The sequence below is a fragment of the Schistocerca cancellata genome, chromosome 11 (genome assembly GCF_023864275.1).
Source record: "Schistocerca cancellata isolate TAMUIC-IGC-003103 chromosome 11, iqSchCanc2.1, whole genome shotgun sequence".
NCBI classification, from domain to species: Eukaryota; Metazoa; Arthropoda; class Insecta; order Orthoptera; family Acrididae; genus Schistocerca; species Schistocerca cancellata.
In genome coordinates, this window is record NC_064636.1 from 10,205,654 (window position 1) to 10,224,539 (window position 18,886).

The window sequence follows — 18,886 nt, forward strand, 5'->3', positions numbered from 1 at the left end:
AGCTTATGGCAAAGAAAAATGGGCCGTACAGTTTTGCTTTTGTCATACCCGACCCAATATTAACCTTTGGTGTATTTCATTCCCACATCTACACCTCGTGTCGTTCTTCGTTTGCCCGTATTCGGCTGTTGTCACTGTGTGTGTCGTGTCTGCACTTTCCCACAAATGTGGAATATGGCTTTGTCAGAGAATAATATGTTGTCCATTAAATTTGAATTCTTTACGAATTCCGGGAAGTCGTACCACATTACCCGACACTGGGTGAAATCATTGTCCTCGAGACTGTGCAGATCCCGAATGTGATAGAGATGTTTTTGTGGAGTGAACTGTAGGATTTTCCACAAATTCTGTTCTGCCGTCGTCATACGACAGTCCGCGTACCCGTGCGCGAATGGTGGCGACCTGTTCTTCTGTGTAACATGTCTTGCACGAACGTACCGGTGTCTGCAGAGAAAAGAAAAACAAATTAGCATTTTCATGGAAATGGATAGTGATTTTACACACTTTTCCAGTTAAAAAGACTGTACTAGTCACTTGCACTACGCAGAAGCATCTCCTGTCAGTTTCTTTAAACAGCAGTAATTTAATCACATTTCCAAAAATGAAATTAAACACAGTAATATTGTGTACCATGGACGTTGTTGTTGTTGTTATTGTTGTAGTTGTATTTTTCAGAATAAAATTCAGTCATCAGTTGCAGATATATTTTTATTAAGCTTTACCAGTTAACTTGTCGTCTTCAGAAGCTTAGTATTGGTTTTGCAGATGTGTCAATACTTTGATGTGCCCAGAAATGTACATATCGTGTGATCATTGTAAACACATACTGACAGTTTACAGTAACTGAATCACATCTATGTATGTGTCAAGCTGTTCTGCTGCCAACGGGATTTTATTCCGAGAGCTCTATACTACAGTTGCTTAAAATTTCAGCCATGAATAAAATATTATATTATTGTTAAGATATAGTGATAAATCCAGATAATTATTTAGTGTTTCATTTTTCAATTCAAATTGTTAAAATTTCTTTTGAAATATTTTATGTATACTTCATAGTATATATGTTTGCTTTTAAATAAATTATAGTAATTTATTGAAGATTTTTTCCCAAAACATTGACTTTGTCAGTTCTGAGAAAAGTTGGTTACACCCAACCCATAGTAGAAAAGAAAAATATAACACTCAAAATATATGCAGATGAATTGAATGGATATAGAAGTTTATGGTTATGGATTTTTTGGTGGGTTATCTTTGCTAAATCCGTGGGTCATTCTGTAAGATGTCTGGATAGGGTTCCTTTTTGACAATATCGTTTAGTCCCTTTTTCCCGGCAATTTTGTCCTTGTTTCTGGCACGGTACAGCTATTATCTGTAAGCCGATACATGTACAACCAAAACATTACGTGTAATGTGAAAAGAATTCCCCCATTCAATTCTCAGAAACAATCGGGAATAACTCGGAAAATGTTTTTTGCGATGAAAGCTATCACTTGCTGTCTGTCTGAGTGAAGAGTGAATCGGATGACGCGAGTGCTCCGATTTTTTCTTTCTTTAATCACTGCTGCAGTACTTAAATTGTGTTCTATTGTTGCTGTTGACAAACCATTCTCTGACTTGCTGTTGCTTTCATTATTTGTTAAGTGGGGCTACTTGGCTTGAATGCATTTATTTAGAGTTCTTTTACTGGTGTCGATCTATTTTGTGCATTGTTATCAACTGCTTTCTCTAAGTGAGTCATTTCAAAGAAGTATTGATGTCTCGTGCTTTTGGATTCAGTGCTTACTTCGTATATACATGTACATTATTTTAATTGTAATGTTGGTAGTATGAACAATTGAAAAGAGCTATATTTATGTCTTTGGATGAAAGGTTTCTTTTTACTACCTTATATTGCACGGTTTAATTATGTGTGCAATTGTTTAATTCCGAAAAAAGAGAGCAAAAATTCTGTTGATCAAATAAAATTCTTTGCCAAGTGTTTCCAACAATTATTTGTTTGTGAAATGGAGTGTTTAGTAAACCCCTCAAGTTACCTTTGTAACCGGTTAGCAAGTTGAGTATTTCCCAAAGGACTAAAGTATGCAGTCGGGCGTGATGCTCGTTTATGAAATCAAAGATAAGTAACTGGTAAGTGAATTGTCGGTGGAGCGAAGGGAAGGGATGTCAGCTGCACCGAGACTCGACGCAGAATCGGCGGTGACGAGTGAAAATGTGTGCCGACACGGGGTCACCCGCTGAATGGGCAGTGACGCACTAACCACTGCACGGACTGCCTCAGCCGACCCACAGTTTCCCCGAGCATCACGTATACGCAGTCCCCGTCTGTGTCCTTTGTACTCGCTACTTCGAGATTCCTGCCGGAGGTCGGATGTATTTCACAGGACACGATTTTATTCTTGCGAAATGCTATGTATTACGTCATCTACATGTGTATAGGTAGGTACTAGCCATTTACAGAATACCCAAAAGCTCAGTGCCGTAAAAGTAATAATAATGACCGTGGTAGTCTCTGTCATTACTTGTGCTACTGTTGAGCGATATTTACATCTTAATAACAAACGCAGTCACTTCTGTCTTCTGTCCTATGTACGCTACAAGATTTTAGTACATTATTTATCTACAGAGCAGGTGTTGCCCAGAAGCAGTAGTTTCAATTCGTATTTAAAATTTGTCTTATTTCCTGTCTGATGTTTTGTATTAGTTGGCAAATAAAAGAAATTTTTGTGACTATCATCAAACTCTTTCTTAACCTGTCAGCAGATTTAATGATAAGTAATAATTATGTTTTCTCCTATTCTTCAATAAGAATAACTCTGTGACTGACAGGCACCGAGCGAGGTAGCACCGTGGTCGGCACACCGGACTCTCGTTCGGGAGGACGACGGTTCGATCCCGCGACCGGCCGTTCCGGTTTAGGTTTTCTGTGATTTCCCTAAATCGGTTCAGACAAATGCTGGGACGGTTCCTTCAAAACGGCACGGCCAACTTCTTTCATTAATCCGACGAGACCGACAATCTCGCCGTTCGGTCTCCTCCACTAAATCGACCCCCGACCCGCTGACGAGCACGTGTGGTGGGGACACTGCCTGTTGAGCGTGGTAACCTCCAGAGAAGGAAGTTGTGCAGTAAAGGAGTACGGTGAATACGTGACGGCGGGACGTACAGTCGGGAGCTCGACAGCCAGTTTTTTGGTGCCTGCAACTAATCTTTTACTGTGGACAATATGTTAAAGGTTGCAAAAAGTAAATGTTCAACTCTTACAATTTAACAATACCCTATACACAGTGGACGGCGCATAACTGCATGTGGAATTATCTAAATTAGTACAGCAGACAAATGTGGCTAGCTGGCTGGCTGGCAGGCTGATAACTGGATAACAAGAGAGCCAGCCGCGAGTGGCCGTTCCGGCTGGGGTCGGGCAGAAGAGTGCCGTACAGCAGTGCGGTGCCACCGTCACCCGGCAAAGAACGAGCACCGGTACTCCTCAGTTTTTCCACACCCCGGATGCTCAAAACCCATTTTCATCCTTAATGAACAGTGGCACAGTGGAAGCAGAAGCGGCAACGTGTCGTGCCCCGACGTCGGCTAAACGGGTACTCGACTGCCACCTGTCACTCACTGGGAGACTCAGTTTTTTTTTTTTTTTTTTTTTTTTTTTTTTTTTTTTTTTTTTTTTTTTTTGTGTGTGGTTTTAGGGCGCACAACTTCAATGGTCATTAGCGCCCTGACTACTCTAAAAATGCACCGCGAGCCACAAGTTGACAACAACAACTAAAAGGAAAAACACAATAAAAGACAGACTGACAGGCATAGGATTAAAAAAACTTCATCAAATGTCCTTAGCGAGGTGTGTCAAATTGATAAAACAAAGAACACGAGCAGCTGCTCGTGGGTCATCCGCTAAAATGTCATCGAAAGTATTAGGCAGGTTAAGATCGAGGCGCAGTTGGTTAAGATCGGGACAGGACATTAAAATGTGTCTAACCGTCAGCAAGTGCCCACATGGGCAGAACGGCGCCGGCGCAGCCGTCAGCAGATAGCGATGGCTGAACCGGCAGTGTCCAATCCTTAACCTTGCTAAAACGACCTCCTCCCGCCGAGAAGGGCGTGAGGAGGACGTCCAAGCCACGGGAAGAGGTTTTAAGGCCCGAAGCTTGTTGTCGGTAAGTGCAGCCCAATCGGCATGCCACAGCGACACAACGCGCCGACAAATGACCCTGCTAAAATCGGACGAAGGGACACAACAAGAAGCTGTCCGAGGCTGGAGGACCGCAGCCTTGGCCGCGGCATCTGCAGCTTCGTTCCCAGGGATACCGACATGGCCAGGAACCCACATAAAGCTAACCGGCGGACCGACGTCCACCAGCAGCTGAAGAGAGCGTTGGATCCGGTGTACGAAAGGGTGAACCGGGTACGGATCACTGAGGCTCTGGATGGCACTCAGGGAATCTGAGCAGATGACATAAGCAGAATGTCGGTGGCGGCAGATGTAAAGAACAGCCTGGTAGAGGGCAAAGAGCTCAGCTGTGAAGACCGAACAATGGTCATGGAGCCGGTATTGGAAACTTTGTGCCCCGACTATAAAGGAACACCCGACCCCGTCATTGGTCTTAGAGCCATCTGTATAAATGAAAGTCATGGTGATGAACTTCGAACGAAGTTTCAAAAAACGGGAGTGGTAGACCGAACTGGGGGTGACCTCTTTTGGGAGCGAGCTGAGGTCAAGGTGAACGCGGACCTGAGCCTGGAGCCAAGGTGGCGTGCGGCTCTCGCCCACTCGAAAGGTTGCAGGGAGTAAAAAATTAAGGTGTTGAAGGAGGCGACGAAAGCGAACTCCAGGGGGTAGCAGGGCAGAGACATACAACCTATATTGACGGTCAAGAGAGTCGTCAAAAAAGGAACGATAAGACGGATGGTCGGGCATTGACAGTAGCCGACAGGCATACCGACAAAGCAGTATATCGCGCCGGTAAGTGAGTGGCAATTCGCCAGCGTCAGCATGAAGACTCTCTACGGGACTGGTATAAAATGCTCCGATCGCAAGTCGTAAACCCCGATGTTGTATGGAGTTGAGGCGGCGTAAGATGGATGGCCGTGCAGAGGAGTATACGAAGCTCCCATAATCCAGCTTGGAGCGGACGATCGACCGATATAGACGAAGTAGGACGGTTCGATCCGCTCCCCACGACATACCACTGAGAACACGGAGGACATTTAAAGAACGGGTACAACGGGCGGCCAAATATGACACATGTGGAGACCAGCTAAGTTTCCTGTCAAAGGTAAGGCCTAAAAATTTGGTTGTCTCCACGATTGGGAGAGCAACGGGACCAAGTCGTAAGGACGGTGGGAGAAACTCTTTGTAGCGCCAGAAGTTAATACAGACCGTCTTCTCGGCAGAAAAACGGAAGCCATTGGCGACACTCCAGGAGTAAAGACGGTCAAGAGAACGCTGAAGACAGCGCTCCAGGACACGTGTACGCTGCGCGCTGCAATAGATGGTAAAATCGTCCACAAAAAGAGAGCCTGATACATCAGCTGGGAGGCAATCCATTATTGGATTGATCGCGATGGCGAACAGAGCGACGCTCAAAACTGAGCCCTGTGGCACCCCATTCTCCTGGCGAAAGGTGTCGGACAGGACAGAACCCACACGTACCCTGAACTGTCGATCCATTAAAAAGGAACGAATAAAAAGAGGGAGGCGACCGCGAAGGCCCCATGTATGCATGGTGCGGAGAATGCCCGCCCTCCAACAGGTGTCGTAAGCCTTCTCTAAATCAAAGAACACAGCCGCGGTCGGGCGCTTCCGCAAGAAGTTATTCATAATGAAGGTCGACAAGGTAACCAGATGGTCAACAGCAGAGCGGCGCCTACGAAATCCACATTGGACATTGGTAAGTAGGCATCGAGACTCAAGCAGCCAAACCAATCGAGAGTTAACCATTCGCTCCATCACTTTACAGACACAGCTGGTAAGTGAGATAGGTCGATAACTGGAAGGCAAGTGCTTGTCCTTCCCCGGCTTAGGAATCGGGACAACAATAGACTCGCGCCAGCATGCGGGAACATGTCCCTCAATCCAGATGCGATTGTATGTACGAAGAAGAAAACCTTTACCCGCAGGAGAAAGGTTCTTCAGCATCTGAATATGAATAGAATCAGGCCCTGGAGCGGAGGACCGTGATCAGCCAAGTGCGGTTTCGAGTTCCCGCATGGTGAATGGGGCATTATAACTTTCACAATTCGAGGAGCAAAAGTCAGGCGGCCTAGCCTCCTCTGCCTGTTTGCGGGGGAGGAAGGCAGGGTGGTAATGAGCGGAGCTCGAAACCTCGGCGAAAAAGCGGCCGAAGGCATTGGAGACAGCCTCAGGGGCCACAAGGACGTCATTCGCGATCTTCAAGCCAGAAACTGGGGAGTGGACCTTAGTGCCAGATAGCCGGCGCAGGCTACCCCAGACAACAGAAGAAGGAGTAAAACTGTTGAAGGTGCTTATGAAAGCAGCCCAGCTGGCTTTCTTGCTTTCGTTAATAATACGACGACACTGAGCACGTAATCGTTTATAATTAATACAATTCGCCACTGTAGGGTGGCGTTTAAAGGTGCGTAAAGCACGTCGACGAGCACGTAAAGCGTCTCTACATGCTGCGGTCCACCAGGGGACCGGTACGCGACGTGGAGAAGAAGTAGGGTGAGGGATGGAATATTCAGCAGCAGCGAGAATGACTTCCGTGAGGTGTGCGACCTGACGATCGCAGCTTGTGAAGGTTTGATCCTGAAAGGTCGCCCTGGAAGAGAAGAGCCCCCAGTCTGCCTTGGAGATGGTCCAACTAGAGGAGCACGGAGAGGGAGTATGCTGCAGGAGATGGATAACACACGGGAAGTGGTCGCTCGAATAAGTATCAGCAAGTGCATACCACTCAAACCGGCGTGCAAGTTGGGGAGTACATATAGAGAGGTCTAAATGGGAATAGGTATGAGATGTGTCCGAAAGAAAAGTAGGGGCGCCAGTATTAAGGCAGACAAGATTGAGCTGGTTGAAAAGGTCTGCTAACAAGGAGCCCCTCGGGCAGGAGGCTGGAGAACCCCAAAGGGGATGGTGGGCATTGAAGTCTCCAGTTAACAAAAACGGTGCAGGTAGCTGAGCAATAAGTTGCATCATGTCTGCCCTGGTAACGGCAGATGACGAGGGAGTGTAAACGGTACAAAAGGAAAACGTAAAAGTGGGGAGAGTAATGCGGATGGCGACTGCCTGCAGGCCGGTGTGCAACGTGATGGGATCGTAGTAAATATCATCCCGGACCAGCAACATAACCCCTCCATGAGCTGGGATTCCTACCATAGGGGGTAGGTCAAAACGCACAGATGTGTAGTGTGCCAAGGCAATGTGATCGCATGGGCGTAGCTTCGTTTCCTGGAGGGCTACGATGAGCGGACGATGCAAGCGGAGCAGCAACTTCAAGTCCTCTCGGTTGGAGCGAATGCTGCGAATATTCCAGTGAATAAGTGCCATCGTAAGAAAAGGAAGATGAGAGAAGGGGTCACCTCGAAGGCCGCTTAGGGCCTGGCTTCGAGCGAGCACTGCCGCCGCTATCAGTAGGCGGACAGTCATCGTCCATTGGGTCTATAGGGTCATCGGCCATCTCGGGAGGATGGCCGGGAGGGGGAGCTTCCTCCGCCGGTGAACGGCCAGATGTACGGCTACCGGCGATGCGGCCAGGCGAAACGGATGACGGCCTGGGGCGGCAACCGCTGGGTGGCGCAGGAGAAGAGATGCGCCGTGGCGGAGAAGGAGAACTGTGCTTCCTATGCGCCTTTTTGGAAGGACGTTTGGTGGAAGTACCGGTCGAAGGCTGGGAGGTCGAGGGACGGAGGAAGTCTGCACGGGATGGTTCCTTCTTGAAGGACCGTGCATCTGACTTCGGGGTCTTCGACTTAGCAGAAGCTGAGGAAGTGGCTGGTGTCTGTGGTGTGATGGGAGGAAGAGGAGACGTCGACCGCGCGATCTTAGCACTGGCCGAACGGACGACCGTGGTGCTGAAGGTCAGATCGCATGTCTGGGTTGCGACCTCCCGGGTAGTCCGAGGAGAGGCGAGGACAGTACTATATTTCCCCGCTGGGAGCAGCGTGGGCTTCCTACTAGCCAATAGCTTGCGAGCAGCCGAGGTGGACACTTTCTCTTTGACACGAATTTCTTGGATGCAACGTTCGTCCTTATAGACAGGACAGTCGCGGGAGGATGCGGCATGGTCACCCTGACAGTTCACACAATGAGGAGACGGAGGTGGACAGTCACCCTCATGGGCATCCCTGCCACAAGTGACACATTTAGCCGCATTGGAACAAGACTGTCGAGTGTGATTGAAACGCTGACACTGGTAGCAGCGCGTAGGTGTCGGGACATAGGGGCGAACAGAAATAACCTCGTAGCCCGCCTTGATGCGCGATGGCAGCTTAACACTATCGAAGGTCAAGAAGAGTGTCCGGGTCGGTACAAGGTCGTTGTTGACCTTTTTCATGACCTGATGGACAGCCGTCACGCCCTGCTCAGCGAGGAAAGATTGAAGCTCCTCGTCAGTCAATCCGTCGAGGGAGCTAGTATACACTACACCACGAGACGAATTCAAAGTTCGGTGGGCCTCCACCCGGACAGGGAACGTGTACAGGAGGGTGGCCCGAAGCAGTTTTTGTGCCTGAAAGGCACTCTCAGTTTCGAGTAATAAGGTGCCGTTACGCAACCTGGTACAAGATTTGACAGATCCGGCTATGGCATCAACGCCCTTCTGAATAACAAAAGGGTTGACAGAGGAAAAATCCTTTCCGTCCTCAGTGCGAGAAACTACGAGGAACTGTGGGGCAGGCGGTAGTACTTTTGTCACTTTTGGCTGGTCACGTTTCCGTTTTTGGGTCGAAGTCGAAAGCGATGGAGTAGAATCCATTGCGGAGGAATCCCCCATGATTGCCAGCGTCTCCGATGGCGCGCTCCTTCCTTGTGGGGACCCTCTCAGAGGGCACTCCCGCCTTAGGTGAATGTTTACACCTCAGGTCACACCTCCCGAGAAACAGACGGAGGGACCAATCGGCATGGTCAGAAGGTATCAGCTCAGGCAATCACCCCTCCCCGGGCCTGGCCTTTACCAGGGGGTACGCGCGTGCCTTACATGTCTACCCAGGGCAGGGACTTACGCGTTACCCCGTCACCGGCTACGCGTGCGAACGCGTGGGTCGGCCTTCAGACACGCACAGGGAGGAAGGAAGAAGAGGAAAAAGAAGAGAGAGAGGGAGAAAGAGGACAGACTGTCTCAAACGCCGAGGCGGAGACCAGAGAAGGCAAGGAGAAGAAGGCAATGAGAAGGCAAGGAGAAAAAGGCAATGAGAAGGCAAGGAGAAAAAGGCAATGAGAAGGCAAGGAGAAAAAGGCAATGAGAGGGCAAGGAGAAAAAGGCAATGAGAGGGCAAGGAGAAAAAGGCAATGAGAGGGCAAGGAGAAAAAGGCAATGAGAGGGCAAGGAGAAAAAGGCAATGAGAAGGCAAGGAGAAAAAGGCAATGAGAAGGCAAGGAGAAGTCAAGGGAAAGAGTAACGAAGACAGTGAGGTGGAGAAGAGCAAAGAAAGGGACCAACAAAAGGAAGGAAGAAACGAGAAGTGAAAAACCAAAAAGACCACGATTATAGGTCGTGAAACCGTCCGTCTCCGGACGCAGGCGCGAACTACCCCCGTGAGGGGGATGGACTCCTTTTAGTCGCCTCTTACGACAGGCAGGAATACCTCGGGCCTATTCTAATCCCCGGACCCGCAGGGGGGGGGGGGAGACTCAGCTGTCAGATTGTAAACTGTGGCACCGGTGAGACCCAGACACCGAAGTCAGTTTCCGAAAGGCGGACGAAATAGTCACGTCGGGGCTCAGTTCACACTCCTCTACAGCCATCTGAACGGTGCCGGAGCAGGTGTCTGCAACGGGGTGGCGAGTGACTGTGCGACAGTACGCTAGTGGCGAAAGTCTCGTGCGGCTCGAGTGCTGCCAGAGAGTCAGTACGGGGTAGCCGATGAGAATCGCTCGTGCTTATTATCCTTGCCGTCACAAGTATTCGGCTATTTTTTTCTGACTGTGTCACAATGTCAAAGGCGGCGGCCAGGGCTGGAGGAAATTACGAACAAGCAATGCGATTGGCTATATAGATCGGACTCGTGACGTCCTGGTCCGCACTCGTGACGAGTCGTTTTCACTTGCTGTCGTACATCACATGACCCATTAGCGGACGGCAGTATGCAAAGTAAGAGCTGCGGGTACTGTAAGTTAGGGTGATTGAATATCTCATTTTTAATAGGACTGTCCCTTTTTCATTACGTGTCTCATTGTCTCGACAAATTTTTAATGGGATGCCAAATGCACCGTTTTTCTACAGGCCTTCATTTGTCAATAATTTTAAATTTCACATTTAGTTATCTCTGGAATTTCATTTGTTTCAAGCGTCAGTTTTCTCATGTTTTTCGTATTTTCTTACTGTGGTCGACACGCAACTCGAATTCTCGAGGGAATGCAATCACTAGAGTCCGCTTAGAATTACTCGATAATTGACACTTTGCACGTCGAATCTGGTTTCCTCCAATTGCAGCTCTTGACGTCGCACGGGAACCGTTCTCTGTTCCAAATTGCTGCCACAACAGTTAGTTCACTTCAAATTCCTTGTCGAGCATTCTTTCTTGGTGGGTTTGGATCCTGAATCATGGGACCCTTCCTAACATTATTATTACGAATTTCATAACACGTGATAAAAAACACACACACACACACACACACACACACACACACACACACACACCAATGCTAATGAAATACACATTCATACACACCACTAACCAAATACAAGTGGATTCTGCCACACAAAAACGTGATTCAATGTCACATATACAGTTGTCATAATCACAGAGATAGGCTTACATTACATATGATTTACATGATATTGTGTGAAGCCAAATTTTTTAAAGCTGCAGTTCATTGTTGTGACTGGGTCGTACAATCGCAAATATAACTATGTATTTTCCCAGGTGATGTGGCGTACTAGAATGGTTAGCTCATTTATCTCACCTATAGAGGGTCCTGCAGTAAATGGAGGAGGCAAAAAGGAATACAAACGTCTCAAAAATGAGATCGACAGGAAGTGCAAAATGGCTAAGCAGGGATGGCTAGAGGACAAATGTAAGGATGTAGAGGCTTATCTCACTAGGTGTAAGATAGATACTGCCTACAGGAAAATTAAAGAGACCTTTGGAGATACGAGAACCACTTGTATGAACATCAAGAGCTCAGATGGAAACCCAGTTGTAAGCAAAGAAGGGAAAGCAGAAAGATGGAAGAAGTATATAGAGGTACTATACAAGGGCGATGTACTTGAGGACAATATTATGGAAATGGAAGAGGATGTAGATGAAGATGAAATGGGAGATACGATACTGCGTGAAGAGTTTGACAGAGCACTGAAAGACCTGAGTCGAAACAAGGCCCCGGGGGTAGACAACATTCCATTAGAACTACTGACGGCCTTGGGAGAGCCAGTCCTGACAAAACTCTACCATCTGGTGAGCAAGATGTATGAAACAGGCGAAATACCCTCAGACTTCAAGAAGAATATAATAATTCCAATCCCAAAGAAAGCAGGTGTTGACAGATGTGAAAATTACCGAACTATCAGTTTAATAAGCCACTGCTGCAAAATACTAACGTGAATTCTTTACAGACGAATGGAAAAACTGGTAGAAGCCGACTTCGGGGAAGATCAGATTGGATTCCGTAGAAATATCGGAACACGTGAGGCAATACTGACCCCACAACTTATTTTAGAAGCTGGATTAAGGAAAGGCCAACCTACATTTCTAGCATTTGTAGACTTAGAGAAAGCTTTTGACAATGTTGACTGGAATACTCTCTTTCCAATTCTAAAGGTGGCAGGGGTAAAATACAGGGAGCGAAAGGCTATTTACAATTTGTACAGAAACCAGATGGCAGTTATAAGAGTCGAGGGACATGAAAGGGAAGCAGTGGTTGGGAAGGGAGTGAGAGAGGGATGTAGCCTCTCCCCGATGTTATTCAATCTGTATATTGAGCAAGCAGTAAAGGAAACAAAAGAAAAGTTCGGAGTAGGTATTAAAATCCACAGAGAAGAAATAAAAACTTTGAGGTTCGCCAATGACATTGTAATTCTGTCAGAGAAAGCAAAGGACTTGGAAGAGCAATTGAACGGAATGGACAGTGTCTTGAAAGGAGGATATAAGATGAACATCAACAAAAGCAAAACGAGGATCATGGAATGTAGTCGAATTAAGTCGGGTGATGCTGAAGGAATTAAGATTAGGAAATGAGACACTTGACGTAGTAAAGGAGCTTTGCTATTTGGGGAGCAAAATAACTGATGATGGTCGAAGTAGAGAGGATATAAAATGTAGATTGGCAATGGCAAGGAAAGCGTTTCTCAAGAAGAGGAATTTGTTAACATCGAGTATAGATTTAAGTGTCAGGAAGTGATTTCTGAAAGTATTTGTATGGAGTGTAGCCATGTATGGAAGTGAAACGTTGACGATAAATAGTTTGGACAAGAAGAGAATAGAAGCTTTCGAAATGTGGTGCTACAGAAGAATTCTGAAGATTAGATGGGTAGATCACATAACTAATGAGGAGGTGTTGAATAGGATTGGGGAGAAGAGGAGTTTGTGGCACAACTTGACTAGAAGAAGGGATCGGTTGGTAGGACATGTTCTGGGGCATCAAGGGATCACCAATTTAGTATTGGAGGACAGCATGGAGGGTAAAAATCGTAGGGGGAGACCAAGAGATGAATACACTAAGCAGATTCAGAAGGATGTAGGTTGCAGTAGGTACTGGGAGATGAAGGAGCTTGCACAGGATAGAGCAACATGGAGAGCTGCATCAAACCAGTATCAGGACTGAAGACAACAACAACAACAACAACAACAGAGGGTCACAGTCTCCGATCTTGACAAATGTAGCATAATTGTTTTTGTTTCTAAATCTAAACAGGAGAGTCTGATTATTATTTTTATTTAGTTAATTTATTTTAATGCATTTTTTTATTTCTAATCTTTGCCATGTCATTTTTCATCATTGTATTGACTCAGATTTCTTCCCTTTTCCCACCTTTCTGAATCTGCCTGTGTCGCCTATAATCTGCAACCAGGGCCACTTGTGGGCTGGTGATGCAGCAGCTCGTGTAACCAGGTAACCAAAAATAGTGAGAAGTGAAAGTTTGCTTTTAGTGCATTCCCCACCCGCACCCTTTAGTTTGGCCATAAAGTTTAGCTTCAGTTGCTACAAACAAAGCAATTGTGATTTTAGTTCTGCCGTTCTCAGATATATTGCTCATCACGGGGTTGTGAATAAAGGACACGAGTTTAAATTCGAGACTACAAAACGTGTCGTCTGCTGCGGGTCGGTTATCGGTCACATTCGGTCAGCTGTCGATTGAGCACTTTCCCACTTCTGACGTACCTCGAGGCAGCCACTTCAGACATTCCCCCACGTTACACACTAATGGCATTTGTGAAGTGACCCACCGTGTTTGTGTGTCACTGGCAGCCGAGTGGTAGCAGAAAATGACAGACGTCAACTATCGAGTAATCGAGCTAGCTGTCACGTTTCAGATATTAAGTTTTCTCGGCTCTCGAGTCGGAATGAGAGCGGAGAGGGAAAGTACGTGTTGACGGTAGAGGGACGGAGGGAAGACTTTCCACTGACTCGCTCACTGCTGGCAACTCCAGTGTGAGCTTGGTATCGACCATTTTTTTACAGTAGAAACGATGCACAGAAGCGACGAGGTTCTGTGAAAGCTCGTTATTTGGATGTTAATGTTCAAATGTCGTGCTTAACTGTAGTAAGGAATATGAATTACCTACCCTGTTAGATCTCACAGATTGGCAGCAGCTGCAAGGGACTCAGTCATCCGATTTCTACCAAAAAGTCCCAATAAAGAGCAGGACAGCCTTTAAATATGGGAGCGAGGCGAGTCTGTGCCGATGCATTCTACTGTTTGTCATTTGCTTTGTTTGAGACACACGTGTTCTTTCCCCAAAGCTCTTAACATTGACGGACGCAGAATGTACTTTGTCGTTTAGTTTTCTCCGTTGAACACGGAGGATTGTCGGTACGACGTAACACGTAAAGAAGGAGCAGCACACGTTGGCAGTTTCTGCGAGAACTTTCAGCACTATAACTTGCTTTGTAAGTATGAATAGACTACAAACTGAAGAAACAACCACAACACTGCTGTAGATGGGCTGTTTGAGTTTCATACTGCAAAATACTACTACTCACTCCATTCAATGGGCTGCACAGCTATCATCATCGAGTAACTTTTTGAGGAGAAAATCACATGCTTTAGGACAAAGTGTGAGGCGATTTTAGTGAATGTTCTATCAACCTATGTGATGTATGAAGTATATTCGGAAGTTAAAGGTGCTAAGTATGTGTCTATGAAACTTACTGAATCAAATCAGAATAGCTTAAAATTAGTCCCAATTATAGTTGGCTATTTCAGTGAAAAAATAATCTCTTTTTCAGAAAAATGGTGGAGAAACAGCAGAATTGTTAGCTAGTTATATCCTGGGCAGCTTAAGAAAGCATAATTCCATTGGCAAGATTGTTGCATTTTGTGCACATAACTGTAACACTAATTTTGGTGAGTACAATGTGGCCGGACAAAGAACGGTGTGCTCAAAATGAACATTCAAGCCACTGGTTGCACAGGACGGTGTACCAAAAAGTGCAGACACCCTTCATTTAATACAAAGCCAAGTGAAAATGTTAAAAAAAAAGAAATGTTGAAAGAACCAAAATTTCTGCTACTGACTCAGCCGAGGAACTAGAATTGCTTAAAGAAAAAAACTCAATAACAGGAAATGGTGTAAGTTTCAAACTTCAGTTATTTTTTTAAATGATAATTAAGTTAGAAAATGAAGGTGCTTTCACTCAAATGAAATATGACATTGTTACAGATTTTGTCAGGTATGTAGAAAAGTAGGTTTCTCCATATAATCCTCTGAAATCGTTTCATTGGAAAACATTGAAAAATTCGGTGTCTTGGAATGAGGTTTTAAGAAGGCCGAAAATTCTCAAGGAAGTAGATTCAGGTAAATAAAGATGAATTATTTTATGAGTTAGGACATGTGAACAAAACTGTTCTAGAAAACTTGAAGAATTGGGGAGGAACAGTTTTCAACCATGTGCTGTGCTGTGCTGTGCTGTGGTGTGCTGTGCTGTGCTGTTGCCTGGGGACAGTTCAGTGAATCAAAGCCAGTCACCAGCTACATCATCTGAAATACATATGTGCTGCTCATAAGCTCAAAGTTTTAGAGCCGTACAAACCGTGATAGAGGTTAGTGCCTTTTTGTAAATTATGTTCTTGTTTATGAGGTCTATTTAAATTTCACTGCTGTAGTTTCAGTTCATAAAACACATTTAGTTTCCATTTTGTGAAATCTGTGCCAAAAGTGGCATTTGGGATGTCTGGCACTGAAGAATTACTGCAAGCAGTTTTCACAATGAAGTTTGCACTTTACACATGTCACATCATTCACTAAGGAGGTGCCGCAGGGCAACATCATTTGTGACCTCCTGGTGAGAGTGCAGATAGGCTGGTGGACGACTCTGACAAGGACCCATATCGCGCATCTCACTCTGACAGCTGCAGCGTTACATGGCTTTATGCTTAATTACAGACTTACTATTTTATCAGTCGATTTTTTTCACCACGTAGCACCCGCTGTTTACGTCCTCCTTCGTTGCTGAGTAATGTATCACTTTTCGTTCTGACGCCGCAACTCTTCCTTTCCTATATCTTTACTACTTTTTGTCTATATAAATGATGAACTATTGGTTTTGCCGTTTAACAACCTTTTAACAACTGTGGAAGTATTACAGGCATCGGGTCCCACCTACTGTGTCACCCGCCCATACGTTTCACACGAACCTTTCGAGACTCGATCGATCTGTTCACAAACAGAAAGCAGAATCTCTCTTCCTCTGACGTCGTCCGACGACCACCTAGGAAGCTGGACGCCCTCGTGGCCCGGGCTCTTCGGCGGCTCGCGGTAGTTTGCAGCATTCGTTTTATTCCTCGCCCACTTGCCGCTACGTCAAACTTTCGTGGTGATCGATAGGAAATTGAAAAAGAATGTAGGAAAGTCATCGAAAAGGAAGAAAGTTTTGTTGTTAGGCAGTTCTCGTGCCAGAGGTGTAGGCCAACTTCTGCAGGAGGAATTAGGACCAGAATACCAGGTCACAAATTTTTTCAAACCAAGTGCTAGTCGGGATCAGGTGACAGAGGATTTAGGTTCACTCTGTAAAGGATTTACCAGGGAAGACACCGTGGTTATTGTGGGAGGGTCAGGGAACAGCATCGCCAGAGATCCTGGGTACAGTATAGAGTGTGACCTGGTAAAGATTGCGTCGGCATCGAGACACACCAATGTCGAATTTGTATCTGTCCTGAGACACCATGACCGACCTCATTTGAACTCTTCTGTTGGGAGAGTTAATTTGGAGTTGGAACGGCTGCTCGGGTCGGGTGCGGGGTCTCATATTGGTGTGGTTCCTGTTGATTCTCTCAGTAGGTGGGACTATACCAGGCACGGCCTACATCTCAACAGGAAAGGGAAGGGGAAACTGGCTGGGGTAATAGCAGGAAATTTAAGGGGGGGAGGCACTGCCATGAATGGTGAAATACCAGAGGTTACAGGTGTTGGAGCAGCACCTTTTTTAGGATAGGTAAGACAGAAAGATGTCAAGTTCTACGAGAGGTCAGGATTGAAACAAATCTTCAGTTTAGGAAAGAAACAGCACAATTCTAGCACATTGGATCACCAATCACAGCTGTCAATTATAAATTTTAACCAATCACCAGAAATTTTATCTCCACCAAGTTGTATCTCAGTCCTAGGTAATTGCATTGATGAATTAAAGTCGCCCAACCCAGTTGACATAATCTGCCTCTCTGAACACCATGTGACCACTGGTATAGCAACTAGGCCTAAGCACAATGAGAAACTCAGACAGGAGAGTACTGCAAATGTTAGAATAAGGAAAGGTTCTCATAAAAGTATAATTAAAAATAATGTAAGTATATTTCATCAAAATATTGGGAGTTTAAAGAATAAAATAGATGAGCTTATGGTTTGTTTAGAAGATTTAGAAGCTGAGGATGAAATAGATGTACTATGCCTGTCTGAGCATCACATTGTTACTGATATGGATAAGGTAAATGTAAGTGGATATAAGCTCTCTGCACATGTAATGAGAGAAAATATGGAGAAAGGAGGAGTTGCCATATATGTCAAAAGTTATCATTGTGCAAAAAGTATAGAAACAAAAAAGTTTTGTGTAGAGAAACATATAGAAGCATGCACCTGTGAGCTTAAATTAAATAAAGGAACATTTATAATTGTAACTGTATATAGGTCCCCATCAGGAAATTTTCATCTATTTCTGAAAAATTTGGACTCCTTGTTGTGCTATTTGTCAGACAGGGGGAAGCAAATTATTATTTGTGGGGACTTCAATGTAGATTCTCTGAAAGAGGGTAATAGGAAAAATGACCTTGAAGTATTACTCGGTTCTTTCAATTTGACACCTGTTATTGATTTTCCTACTCGGGTGGTAAAAGATAGCAGCTCACTGATAGATAACTTCTTTATAGACCAAGATAAGTTTAACCAGATAAATGCTCAGCCTGTTGAGAATGGTCTTTCTGATCATGGTGCACAGCTAGTTACAATATGACATAGCTCCATTCAGCAATACTAAACAGTCCTCCAAAGTAGTACGTTCAGTCAACGATTTAACAATTGCAAATTTCAGGGAAAGCCTACAGCAGTTAGACTGGGTTGAGGTGTACCGTGAACCTGATGCCAATTTAAAATATAATTTATTTCATGACATTTTTGTAAATGCATTTGAAAACTGCTTCCCCAAGAAAATAGTTAAATGTACTCATAAGAAACCTTGTAACAAACCACGGCTTACTAAGGGTATAAAAATATCTTGTAACCAGAAAAGGGAAATGTATCTGACAACAAGAAAGAGTAGTGACCCAGAAACTATCAAACATGATAAAAACTACTGTGTTATATTAAGAAAAGTTATTAAAAAATCCAGGAGTATGTGTATCATGTCTGAAATCAGCAACTCTGTTAATAAAATTAAAACAATTTGGAATATTATTAAAAGAGAAACAGGTCAACCAAGAGCAGAGGAAGACAGTATTACCATCAAACTGAATGAAAACTTTACGAACAAAAAGTCAGAAGTTGAAAATATTTTTAATAATCATTTTCTAAATGTTGTGGATATAGTAGGATCCAGGTGTTCATTAGAAGATGCTAGGCTGTTAATGGAAGAGGCCATACCTATGCAATTTGATACAATTGAAATCTCACCCACTTCTCCCTCTGAAATTAGGAAAATAATAAACTTGCTTAAAAGCAAAAACTCACATGGAATTGATGGCATTTCCAGCAAAATACTAAAAGCTTGTTCTCAACAGATAAGTAAGATTCTCAGCCACCTGTGTAATAGTTCTCTGGAACAGGGCATTTTCCCTGATAGACTGAAATATGCTATTGTTATACCTTTGCATAAAAAGGGGGATAGATCTGATGTCAACAATTACCGTCCAATCTCCCTTCTAACAGCTTTATCCAAAATTTTTGAGAAAGTAATGTATTTAAGAGTAGCTTCACATATCTGTAAAAATGAAGTACTAACAAAATGTCAGTTTGGTTTCCAGAAAGGTTTTTCAACAGAAAATGCCATATATGCTTTCACCAATCAAATTATGAATGATCTGAATAACCGAACACCACCCATTGGGATTTTTTG